Source organism: Taeniopygia guttata, chromosome Z, assembly GCF_048771995.1.
Source record: "Taeniopygia guttata chromosome Z, bTaeGut7.mat, whole genome shotgun sequence".
NCBI classification, from domain to species: Eukaryota; Metazoa; Chordata; class Aves; order Passeriformes; family Estrildidae; genus Taeniopygia; species Taeniopygia guttata.
Genome location: NC_133063.1, coordinates 78,154,441 through 78,165,812, shown reverse-complemented (window position 1 = coordinate 78,165,812; position 11,372 = coordinate 78,154,441). Strand labels below are relative to the sequence as shown.

At 39.1% G+C, this 11,372-nt stretch overlaps 1 long non-coding RNA gene across 1 annotated transcript; it reads right to left on the bottom strand.

Annotated features, from left to right (window-relative positions):
- Nucleotides 1–585: 585 nt before the first annotated feature.
- Nucleotides 586–10,600, bottom strand: LOC140681928 (uncharacterized). Its single transcript, XR_012053148.1, has 2 exons — nucleotides 5,132–10,600; nucleotides 586–4,411 (listed from the first exon to the last, which is right to left on the bottom strand). It is a non-coding gene; the product is annotated as an uncharacterized lncRNA (long non-coding RNA).
- Between the last annotated feature and the right edge of the window lie 772 nt (nucleotides 10,601–11,372).

Below are 11,372 nucleotides of genomic sequence, written 5' to 3'. Positions count from 1 at the left end.
GACCACAATCTGAATAATGTCTTCTCTTATTGCCTCAATGACATGCAGAATTCACAGCTAATGCCTGTGATTTGTTATCATATGGGTGGATCTGGAAGTTTCTAAGGCTTCTCCTATCTACAATTAATTTTTCCCATTACGACAATCTCAATCCTCTCGAACACAAACAGTTTTGCACATAATTAATTTCAAACCTGGAGTTTACAGGCATCTCACTGTGCATGAAGTGAAGCACAAATGTAATTGTGGGGCTGGACCTGTGCCACTGATTTTTTGCCTAAAAAATCCCTGACTTGCCGCAGAGGAGCCCAGAGCATGACCACTTTAGCCAAAGCACAAATATTTTGGCTGGGAATGTGGCTGGATGTCCTCCTGCCTCCCCCAGCCTCCTCCTGCTCCCCTCTGCACTGCAGCCTTGACTGGAGACTTCCATGTATGATCTGCTAGGAAAGGGTGAGAGGGGATTAGTGTTGGTGGTATCACTCCTGATATCTGGAGAGCAAAGCCCAGCCCTGCTGGAAAAGTGGTGGGACTCAGGGAGAGTAAACCAGTAAATCACGGCAGCAAGGCCAAAGGCAAAAGCAGTTATTTCTTAAAAAATTATTTTATTTACTTAATCAAACTCTTGATTTTGGCCAAAAGTCTCCAAAACAAACACAACTCCACCCCCAAAAAAACCCATGTAGAAGTTAAATTACTTTGTCTGGGGGCATAATTGTGATGCTGCTTCTTAAAACAGCAGGGAAACAGCAATGAAACTCCCCATTTTGTTAAAACACTGTGTTCAGTCTGGACACTAAAATGAAACCATATCTCAGAACAGCTTTTAAGCATGATTTCTTTTCTAGGCCTGCTAGTTACAACTGTTTGCACTCCAATTATTTACCTCGTGTCACTAATCAGATAATCACAATATTTCATAAGAGCAAGAAACAAATCTTAGACCCCACCTAATCCAGACAGGTGATGTCAGTGGATGTGGTAATCTCAGGCCTTCATCCACCATCCATCTGATTATTCAATTACCTAAGCCTACTACTTTGTCAGCTGGGTTTGTGCAACACATACCAAAACCTATCTGGAAAACAGAATCCACACTTGGTTCAGGGCTGGAGTGTGGAAAAGTGGGGATGTGGAAGGTGGGTGGAGGAAGGAGGCAGAGGATAAATGTGGGAGAGGGTGGAAGGGGGGTTGTGCTTGTGTTTGGGTTCCAGGAAAGCTTTTAGAGGTTTCTCTGCATCAGTTAATTCAGGCAGAGATTTCTGCCAAGGATGCCACCACTCTGAAAGGCAAAGTGGTCACAGTGTTGTCTCGTATTCAACAATGACAACAATCTCACTAGGAAAAATTCAACTCAACCCAGTCCTCCTCTTATTTGTTATTTCTTAAAAGGTAGGCAGTTTACACATCCAGGGAAGTCCACATTGCATCTGCTTAAATTTAGCTTATGACTTCTCCCCTCCCTTTTTTTTTTTTTCTTTTTTTCAGCTGAGGACAGCAACAATGCTATATTATGTACTTTTATAGGAAATTCTACATGGTAGAGCACAAGTCTGAGGCCAATCCTGAATCCTCCTGCTGTGCAGTTGTAGGACATAAGAGGCCCAGCCAAAGAAGTAGACTGCAAGTGAGAAAATAGTGTGAGAACTTCAGCTGGGATTTTTAAGTTAGATAGAGAAAGTAGCAGAAATTGCAGGAAGCAGATTGATGACTATTTTTAAGCACCAAGTTATTTGAAGAAAAAGGAATAATAATTTGCATAAATTGAGCAATCGACATCACCATAGTAGTGGGCAGAAGGAATAGCACTAGCAATGTCATTGTCTGTCTTATACCTCTAACTGACCTGCTTTTCATTGTTGTGGAGACTTGAGCAACAGGGGTTCCTAAATCTTTTCAGGTTTGGGGCAGTCTTCCCAAAGATAATGGAGATGGAAACTGTGCATCAGTTTAGTGCTCCAGCTCACAGGGACCAGACCTCTGTTCTCCCTGAACTGCACACTCTGAGAAATTTGCACAAAGGCACTAAGGGGCTTGCCAGAAAGCAGTGATTTCCCAATGTGCTCAGCATTACAGCCTGGGAGTTGCACATGCCCTGTCCATTATCAAAGCTTTAACTCTGGGGTTTGCTTTGCATGGGAATTCTCAAGTGAAGAAAACCTGAACCACTATCCAGCAATAAATCAGGTTAGATTTATACATTTTAGATGACTAATGGCCAAAAAAATATTTCAGTCCAGCCAAAATTGTAATGATTTCTGTCTTACACTCACTGATAAAGCTGACTTGAATCTTCTAGCAAAGGAATATTTCTTAGCACCTCTCGACAGGAAATATGATAACACCTCCCCCCCTCCCCCATTTCACCTAATTTCCAGCAGACACAAAAAAAAGGCTAAATTTTCCCCAACACTGGAATGACCAGCTGTAAAGAAATGATTGGTACCACTGAAGGCTGCCAGTGCAAGGATGGGATCAGTCACCTCCCCTTCCCGATTTGTGCTCTGTGTGTTGGGAATCCATCCCTCCTCTCCCTGTGTTGGACCGGGGGTGGTTCCAGACCACTCACAGACCCAAGACTGCCCTGACACCAGCATGTCAGCTCATCCTGAAACATTTTTAAACTTGGTAGGATGCTGCTTTCCCTGGAAATCTTGGGAATGTAGCAAGCATTTTGTGAGAGCGGGCGGGTGGAAAATGTTTGAGAAATCCAACAGCAAGGCATTCTGATAAGAGGATCTGCTGCTCTGATGCAGGAGGACATTCTTAACACATGAAACCTAGTAGGTACCTGTTTATGTTGAAATTATTTCATTGTCTTGAAACTGGCTTCAGTGCCTTACAAAACACTTACGGTAGATGGGTCTTGTGTCAGCCACAAAAATGCATCTAGGCTCATCTGAGATAACAATACATATTTTCAGATGCTTATTCATGTTTCAAACAGTTGAGACCTCGGCTTTCTGTCAGTCATTACCTCTGCAGCTGCACCTTTCAAAATTGCAAATCTTGGTAGAAATAGAAAAAAAAAAAAAAATTTTTTAAATATAGAAATAAGGCAACAGCATCTGGATTTTATTTGTTCAGACTAGTATTATTTCTTCACCTTTGGTCAGCATTTTACTCTTCTAAACAGGTGAAATTCACAGAACAAACTAGACCCATGTCCAGATTATTTATACATGTTGTAAACTGTCATTCATTGGGTTTTAAATAATAGTTACATGAAAATGGAATCCTGTCAAAAAAATCCCAATGATATATTGATGTTTGACTTTTTTTCTCCCTAACCTAACAAATATTTTGTGTATTTTTGTGGCATTTCCATTCAACCTGCCCTTAGACAAAAAAATAGAAAAAAAAATGGAGATGGGAAGGCTACAGAAGAATACTTCTGCTAAACAAGGTGCTACTAAAATAGTAATAATAATAACAACAATAATAGTAATGCATTCCACAGTCATGATTGCTGTGCCTGCATTGTTAAGTCTTGACATTTTCAGAAAGGAGGAGGAATGCAAACGAAATTTCTGGTGGGGCAGAGGGTGATTCTGGCACTGAAAGCATCTGGACTAACCTGAAATCTGAAGACAAGTTGTTTAAAAACAAAAAAGGAGCTGAAGGTTACAGCTCAGTTTCAGAGTTGTTGACTTTTCATGAAGAGCCCTCAGTTTCAGATTCAGAAATGAGTCTGCAAACAGCACAATTTCTGCTGTTTTCATAGGGGTGTAGAGCACCCAAAACATGGTCTGGGGACGCTGTAAATCTCAGATGGAACCTCTGGGTGTGGCCACCATCCCCAAGCCCACAAGGCTGTGTTCAGGTGGGTTTTGAATGAGAATCTCCATGGATTCCCTCTCTGGGGAAGCTGTTCCCGTGTCCAGCTGGGTGGTCAGGTGTTTCTGCACTTGTGTGGAATTTTCTGTGTTTCCTTGTTTCTGTGTTTCACAATTTTTTGTGTCCACTGCCTGTTGTCCTTCCCTGGATGCCACTGAGAAGGATCTGGCTGTGCTTTGCACACTCCCACCGCCTACTTTCACATATGACTACATGTGCAAGTGCACATTTTATCCCCTACCAAGACGCAAAATCCCTCGTTGCTTCTCCTTCAACAAACCCCCATCAAAGGAGCAATAGCTGAAGCTCTGCTGAGAGCACTCAGTGAAGGAACACTTGCAGGAACAGATGGTTTTTATCATCCTGCTTCTGGCAGGCTTTCACAGTGGGAGTTTTATCTCATGCACATGCTGGAATACCCCTGTGGATTGGTTTGCGTGGGCACAGCCAGCTGCCAATTCAAACAGTGTGCAGCAGAAATGCAGAGGTCTTTATCCTAGGAATGATGAGGAACATCCCGTGGCAGTCTGTCTCTGGCTTTGTTCCACCAAGCTGTTTCCACTCGCAGAGTTAACTGGAAATTAAAAAGTCATGTAATCATATATATGTGAGAACAAAGATGATCCAGGTGCTTTAAAGTGCAGCTCTGGCAGAGGATATAGTTCTAATATAGAGATTTGGTTTTGTCCAATCATCTTCTTTTCTTTTTTTTTTTTTTTTTAATTCACCTTGTCTTTCTTCTCCACAAAAAAAAAAAAACACAAAAAAAAAACCAAAAACCCAAACAAAAAAACCATAAATAAAAGACGAAAGTATAGTTAAAGGAATTTTTCCTCTTTGCTTCTCTCTCGCGCTAATTTTTGTTTCTTGGTTTGCAGTTTTGTTTTCAATTTGTTTGTTTGGTTTGGTTTTTCCTAGTAGGTCTTTCACATAGAAAACCTGATTCAGATCTAAGAAAGCCTGAGTCTATGGAGAACAACAGTGAACAGCTCAGCTCTAACAGGTGACTCCTTTATTTTTCCCAGAGGAAGGAACACAGTTAATTCCTTAGACTGGTCTTCAAGGTCTCCAATACCACAGAAATTACTGGTTATTCTTGTATTTAGTACACAGGTTTGTTTTTTTTTTTTGGTAGCAGCAAAGCTGCTGCCTGGCTCTGTGCACCCAGTCACCCTGGCAATTTTTGGGAGAGGTCCTGCTTGGTCCCACAGCTCTTCTCTGATCCTTCTTTGGTCTGCACAAGCAGATCATATATGCTGCCCCCCAAAAAACCCCATGCTCCTACTGTTTTTACCTCTTTAGTCTTGCAGTACAAGTCTGTAAAATTACAGTTGGAAAAAATTCCGGCTTGAGGAATGGGTAGTGATGGTCTGCACGAAAGACAGAATGCAGAGTTAGAGGAGAAGATATTGCATGAAATTCTCACACCATTCCAGGGGTCACAGCTTCCTCCTTCTCCAGACTCAACCCCAGGTTACCCATAGAAATCTCAGGCATCAGATTTACGAAAAAAAAAAAAAATCTTAATAGAGTAGTACAGCAGCAAGTCTTCGACTAATCTTTACTAAACAACCAATAGCTCACAAAAAACTGAACAACTCCCAGCTCTGAATTTCTCCTTTCCTTTAATTTGCTGTGAATTGTATTTGCCTGTGTCATCTTCACATCTTTATATTCTTAGTCTTGGGCTTCAAAAAGATGCTCTGAGCCCATTAATGAAATAAACAGTCAAAATATCGGAATTAAAACCATCAGCACCCAAAATTTCAGCGTCAGAAACCACTGTTACCCAGAAGGATGTCCAATGAAAACCTTTACACTTCCAGTCAATTATCAATTGAAAGCACCACCTGTGGCCTTGTTTATGGGTACCAATGGCAATCTGCAGGTGACAAACATATAAATTAAAAATTGCAAGTGCCTCAAGCTTTAATTGCTGGTTCTGTTTTTATATCCACATCATGCAAAACACATCCAACACATGGCATTTGCAGCTTACAGCCAAATTGGGCTCAGTTTAAAACACATATTTGTTAAGAACTGACCTGCTTTTAACACAGTTGCACAATAGACTGTTTTTTTTTTCTTTGTTAGCTAATGAGTTTATTGAAAACATATTTCCATAGTTAAAAAAAAATCCCAAACCAAATAAAAAAATCCAAAACAAAAAACCTCAAAAAAAAAAAACAAACAAGAAGTAATTTTCTTATCTGAGCTTTTGCAGAAGATATGATTATGAAAATCTCATCTTTCACAAACTGTTAAAAAAAAAAAACAACACAGGATTTTTAATCTCGTCAGTAAGGTATTTGCAGTTATACAGAACACAATGGCAAATATCAGAGGAGCAATCACAGCTAAACACAGATCTTTTTGCAAAACAAAGTATCCCAACAAGGTCATTTTATGCTGATAGGCTTATTATTAAGAATAATAGTCATTATTATAATGCAGATAGTGGTGTACATGGTTCCTGGTTCAAGCTTAAGAACATATATCTTCCAAGAAAAATTAACAAATTTGTTGCTTTAACATGTCCCTTTTCCCCCCTTTTACTCCAATGATGAAAAATTTGCATCTTATATAAAAAAAAAATCAACAATACATGAGATTTTTCAGAAGAATAATTTCTATCTTTTCCAAACACTCAGAGGAGTTAATACATCCCAAGGCACGATTAGTTAGAGCAGAAGTAAATGATTTCTGATTGTTTGCCTTGCCCTAATGACAACTTTTAGATGCAAGGATTTGCACCAAATCACTCAGTGAAGGAGTGCATTAATTATACAGGACAAAGGAACATGAGCTTCCTGCTTCTTCATAAGCAAGCAAGAACTTCAGGAAGAATTCTTCAGAATTATCTAAAGCACTAAGAGAAATACAGGACAATTTATGAAGGGCTTCAGAGATCAAAATATTCTAGCAGAGGTTAGAACATTCTAGCAAACAAAGTTGAGCAGGACTTTAGCTTCCAAGTAAATTTTTTACTGCCAAAACAGCAGAATGACTGACATCAAAACAATTACCAATATCTGGACACTGTATTTAAAACAGCATTAGAAATTGCCTAAAAAATGGATATTTAGCTTAATTCTGTTTTTAAACGTGAGCTTTTTTCCTTTTTAGGCGACTCATCGAATTAATAGTAGAAAAAAATGAAAGCATACTTCCATCATATGTAAAAGCTAGGTGTGGGTAAAACACCATTAAAAATAAAAAGTCAATCAATTCCTTACAAATGAGACAGAATAAATTTAAGCAGCGATAATCCAGTTACCTGAGAAATTCAAAGTTTGCAATGAAATAGGAAAAAAAAAAGTTTATTCTTTAACTTTAAGAATAAGAAATATTTTTCCAACCTGTAGTCATTCTTGTTATTGTTGGTACACCAAAGTTTCCCTTTCTCAGTGCCTCTGCAACACCATCATTGGTCCAATGATGATTTTCATCATTGGCTTTTTTTTTTAATATGTGTTTTCCTTCCTGACTACCATTGTGTAGTGTACCCCCTAACAACTGCATCTGTTTTTCACTTTGGCTAAGAAAAGCATTTCTGGACCTCGAAATGAAACTATTTTGTGCCTCTGAGCTGGAAAAATCCCAGCCATCATCAGCATCTGAAATCCCCACAGCACTGTGTTATTCTAATAGGTAACATTAATATTAATAATCTTACACAGGAGAGCAAATACCAGTCTGGAGGTTTTTTTCCACAGCAAAGTGGTTAATGTATACTTTAAAGGAATTTTTTCTGGTTTTATGTTTGAGAAAATAAAGAGAACGTTGCCCAATGTATGTCTGTGTCTCTGCAGAGAGCAGAGAATGTGGTTGTACGACAGTAGAACATTAACTCTTATTTTACTCTTCAAAATCAAGACTTTCCAAGCTTTCCTATTATGGTTTTCTTATTAGTTTTATTGTTTTAATAGAAAAATTGAAGGGGGTAATAAAAGTAACTTCCCTATGATGTTTTATATTTGTTCTACTACTTTAAAATTCACTTGATGAGGTGCTACTGAAACTTGCCCAGTCACTTGGCTTGGACCTCAGATGCATAAAATTTAATTTTAAGTTTTTTGTCTACCACTGAGGGTTTTTTTTTTTCACAGCCAGGCATACTTTGGATTTAGTATCTTAATAAACAAGATGCATTTCAAATTAGTCTCATCATTTTTTTACAGTGCAGGAGCGGGGAGGACTCAGTTCAGTTTGATGTAATGTTTTGAGTCAACACAAAACACTTTTTGTTGTTTTGCCAAAAAAAAAATTATATTCAGCTGTGATTCAAGGCAAGCCAGAACCTCCCAACTATTTTATTCTGGCTGTTGCACTGAAAAAAATTCATTAATCACTCAGAGGTATGTTGCTATACCACAAGATGAGTGGCCATTTGTTTTTGTGCTTTTTTGGGTACAGTGGGAGAGTGCATTGTTCCTCCGTGTAATTTTCTCTCATTTTTATTTGTTTGTTTGTTTTTGTTTATGTAAGCACACTGTTATTGATACCTGCCCAAACCAGAGGCATCAGGATCACAGGACACTGTCAAAAGAGTTTTTCTACATCCTGCCCTTCATTCCCTATTCAAACTAAAATACCAAAGGAAATGCTGTTATAAGTATTTGCACTTGTAGTTCAGGACTCCTGCTTTTCTGTGCTTGACACTCAAATGTTTAACCCCAGTTCTCAACCACTCCTGAGAATTTCCAAAATTTTACAGTGTTGCACAAATTACAATTAAAAACCTCACAACTTTTTTTCAAAATTCATGTTCTGGCTTCAGAGCAGCACTGGTCATTCCCACTGTTGTGAAGAGATTTTAACTCCATAGTTCTCGGATTTTATGCCTGTTTTTCACAGGTGCAACTGATGATACTGAATGTGCAGTAGTGGAAAATCACATATGATGAATTCTGCATCATAAAAGAGGAAGGCAGAAAACTGAGTAATGAACCCTAAATATTGGGTTAGCAAACCTGAAAAAGCTGACTCACATTCAAATTTCTGGTATGAAAGTGTGAAGTAAAAGAGATCACAAAGTCTTACAAACAGTATCATGGCATTTGGAGCAGATCAAATTCACAATTCTTTGTGGTGAAGTTAGCACCCAGGGGAAAATTCAGACTCAATTCACCAACTCCCCACAGCTTCAAACACCACTGGAACCAAACTGAATATCCTACCTTAATTAGAAACAGAATACAATGTTTCTAATGAATTACCATGCAATTTGTTAAACTACTGTGACATTGCTAACCTTTACATTAATTTAGATCTCACTAATTTTCCTTTAAAATTTTTCTTTGCCTTTTCTGACCTGATTTCATGTTCTGGAATCTGACGGAAGAATAAGACATCCCAAAAATCAGAAACCAAACAAAACCTGAGGAAGAAGCTACCTTTTCCATCTGTAAATCCCAGCTAAGAGCTGCTGTATCTCCCCAGTGAGAACAGCCTGGTGTGGTCAGCTGAGAGAGAAGTTCTAAAGACTTTATAATTCTCATAGCTTGCTTTGTTTTTTGACTAATCTAGAGATTGAGCATTGTAGTTGATTAAAAAGTGAAATGCAGAGAATTAAGAGCTTGATGGATGTAATATTCTCTGCAATTACTGAGTGAAGAAAAACAAAACCAAAAACATTTTTAAAGGCCAGAAATTTAGATTAGGTAAAAATAGCAAAGGCAGTACACATTCACCATTCCTTTGGATGATCATACGATTAGCTTCCTGTGGATTATGGGCATGGGCTGTTTTTTGTTTATTTGTTTGTATTTGTTTTTTTTGTTGTTGTTGTTGTTGTTGTTGTTTGGGGGGTTTATTATTGGTGTGGGATTTTTGGTTGGTTGGTTGGTTCACTGCCTTGGGCTTTTTGTTAGCAACTTTTGGTTTTCCAGAAAACATCTCCACATGCATTCATGTGTGCTTTCCACTCCACTCCATGAATTCTCTGGACAACAATTTCCTTGTACTTTTTCTGATCCTCATCAGAAAAAGTACAAGTTTTTCATTACAGTTATCATTCCCACCCATTTCCCAAGCTTTAGTTTCCTGCAGGATCTTGGCTTTGCTGTTGAAACATTTCTGGAGCCTCATGGTGGCCCTGTCATGGAAGAGAAAACTCTGTGGGCCACTTAGGACACAGGGACAGCTTTTCAGTGGGATGGATCTGCGGTGACTCTCACTTTAGGGGCCTGCAAACACTAATTGCTTTCACTGAAGAGTGGAAAAAAAGCCCAAAAGACAAAGCTGAAGCCTTTTAGATTTCAAGCATTGTTCCCTGTCTCTTTTTAGCTTTTCACATTATTGTTTCCCAGCACCACTTCCCTCCAGCATCCACACATATTGCAGTGGGGTTTGCTCATGCCAACAAGAAGTTTAAAACTCTGGCCTTGACACAGAGACACAGCTTGAACTCTTGCCACTTTCAGATGTTACCCATGCTTTTTTCCTTTTTGGGAAAATCAGAATAATTATTATCTCTTACATGGCCCTATCACTTATTAGATGGTGTTCCCCTTCCCAGTCTCATGTGTCTGTTTTCCTCACAGCTGTGAGTATTTCATGTCCCCTGTCCCCATCCCTGTCTGCAGTTTGGTCCTCCTCTGTTGCAGTAAGGCAAAAAATTCATAAAGAAAGGCCTCATAAAGTCAAGCCTTCTCTCTTGGAATTAGTGGCTGGCCTTGTCAAAGCTCGCATTTTGCAAGTTTCTATATGAAAGCAGTCCTGTTGTGAGCTGTTCATTAACATAACAATCTATTCCTGGGTAAAAAACAACTTACACCTGTATAAACTGTTCTCACACTGTTAGATAGAAAAATAAAAATTATCGCTCTCAAACTTCCCTGCATGTATGCACTGAGAATTTGACCAATCAATACAGAATAATAATTTGTTACTAACCGATAAAGTAATTGGCAGGAAAACTACTGACCAATTGTAGTCCCATGTGAGGTCTGTAAAACTGTATGAAATTCAGTCAAGTAAATAAAGGGGCTGTTTCCACAATGCAGAAAATTAAGTCTGTGTGATTTATTCCCATACTCCTCCACTCAAACCACCAGGATCTCTGCCCCTTTCCTCTTTTGGCTAAGGCTGGTGGGCAAAAGGGCACATCTGTGACTGGGATCATTCCAGGAAAACCACTGCAGCAAAAGGAAGTGCTGCCTCTTAAAGCTTTCCTCATCTCTTCCTTTTTGCACCACAGTGAGAAAAAGGGAGGGATGTGAAAGTTTCCGGCTCCATCCCCAGCAACAGGATATGAAAAAAGCAGGCTTGGCAACTCTGCAATGCATTTTTTGCCAGGTGAGGCTGAAATCCTTGAGACTTCAGCCGTACTTGTTGCCACCACACGGTTTCCAGTTTCAATAAAAAAACCCTTCCTGGGTTCCTGAGAGGTGGCAATGTTGTTTCTGCTGTTCCTCCACACTTTGCCTAGGGGAAGCAAACTGATAATTCACCATCTTGCTTTAGCTGTTGCAAAGAAGACAAGATCAATCATCCTGGTGTGTACTTTGCCATTTTGTAGCTCACATTAAATT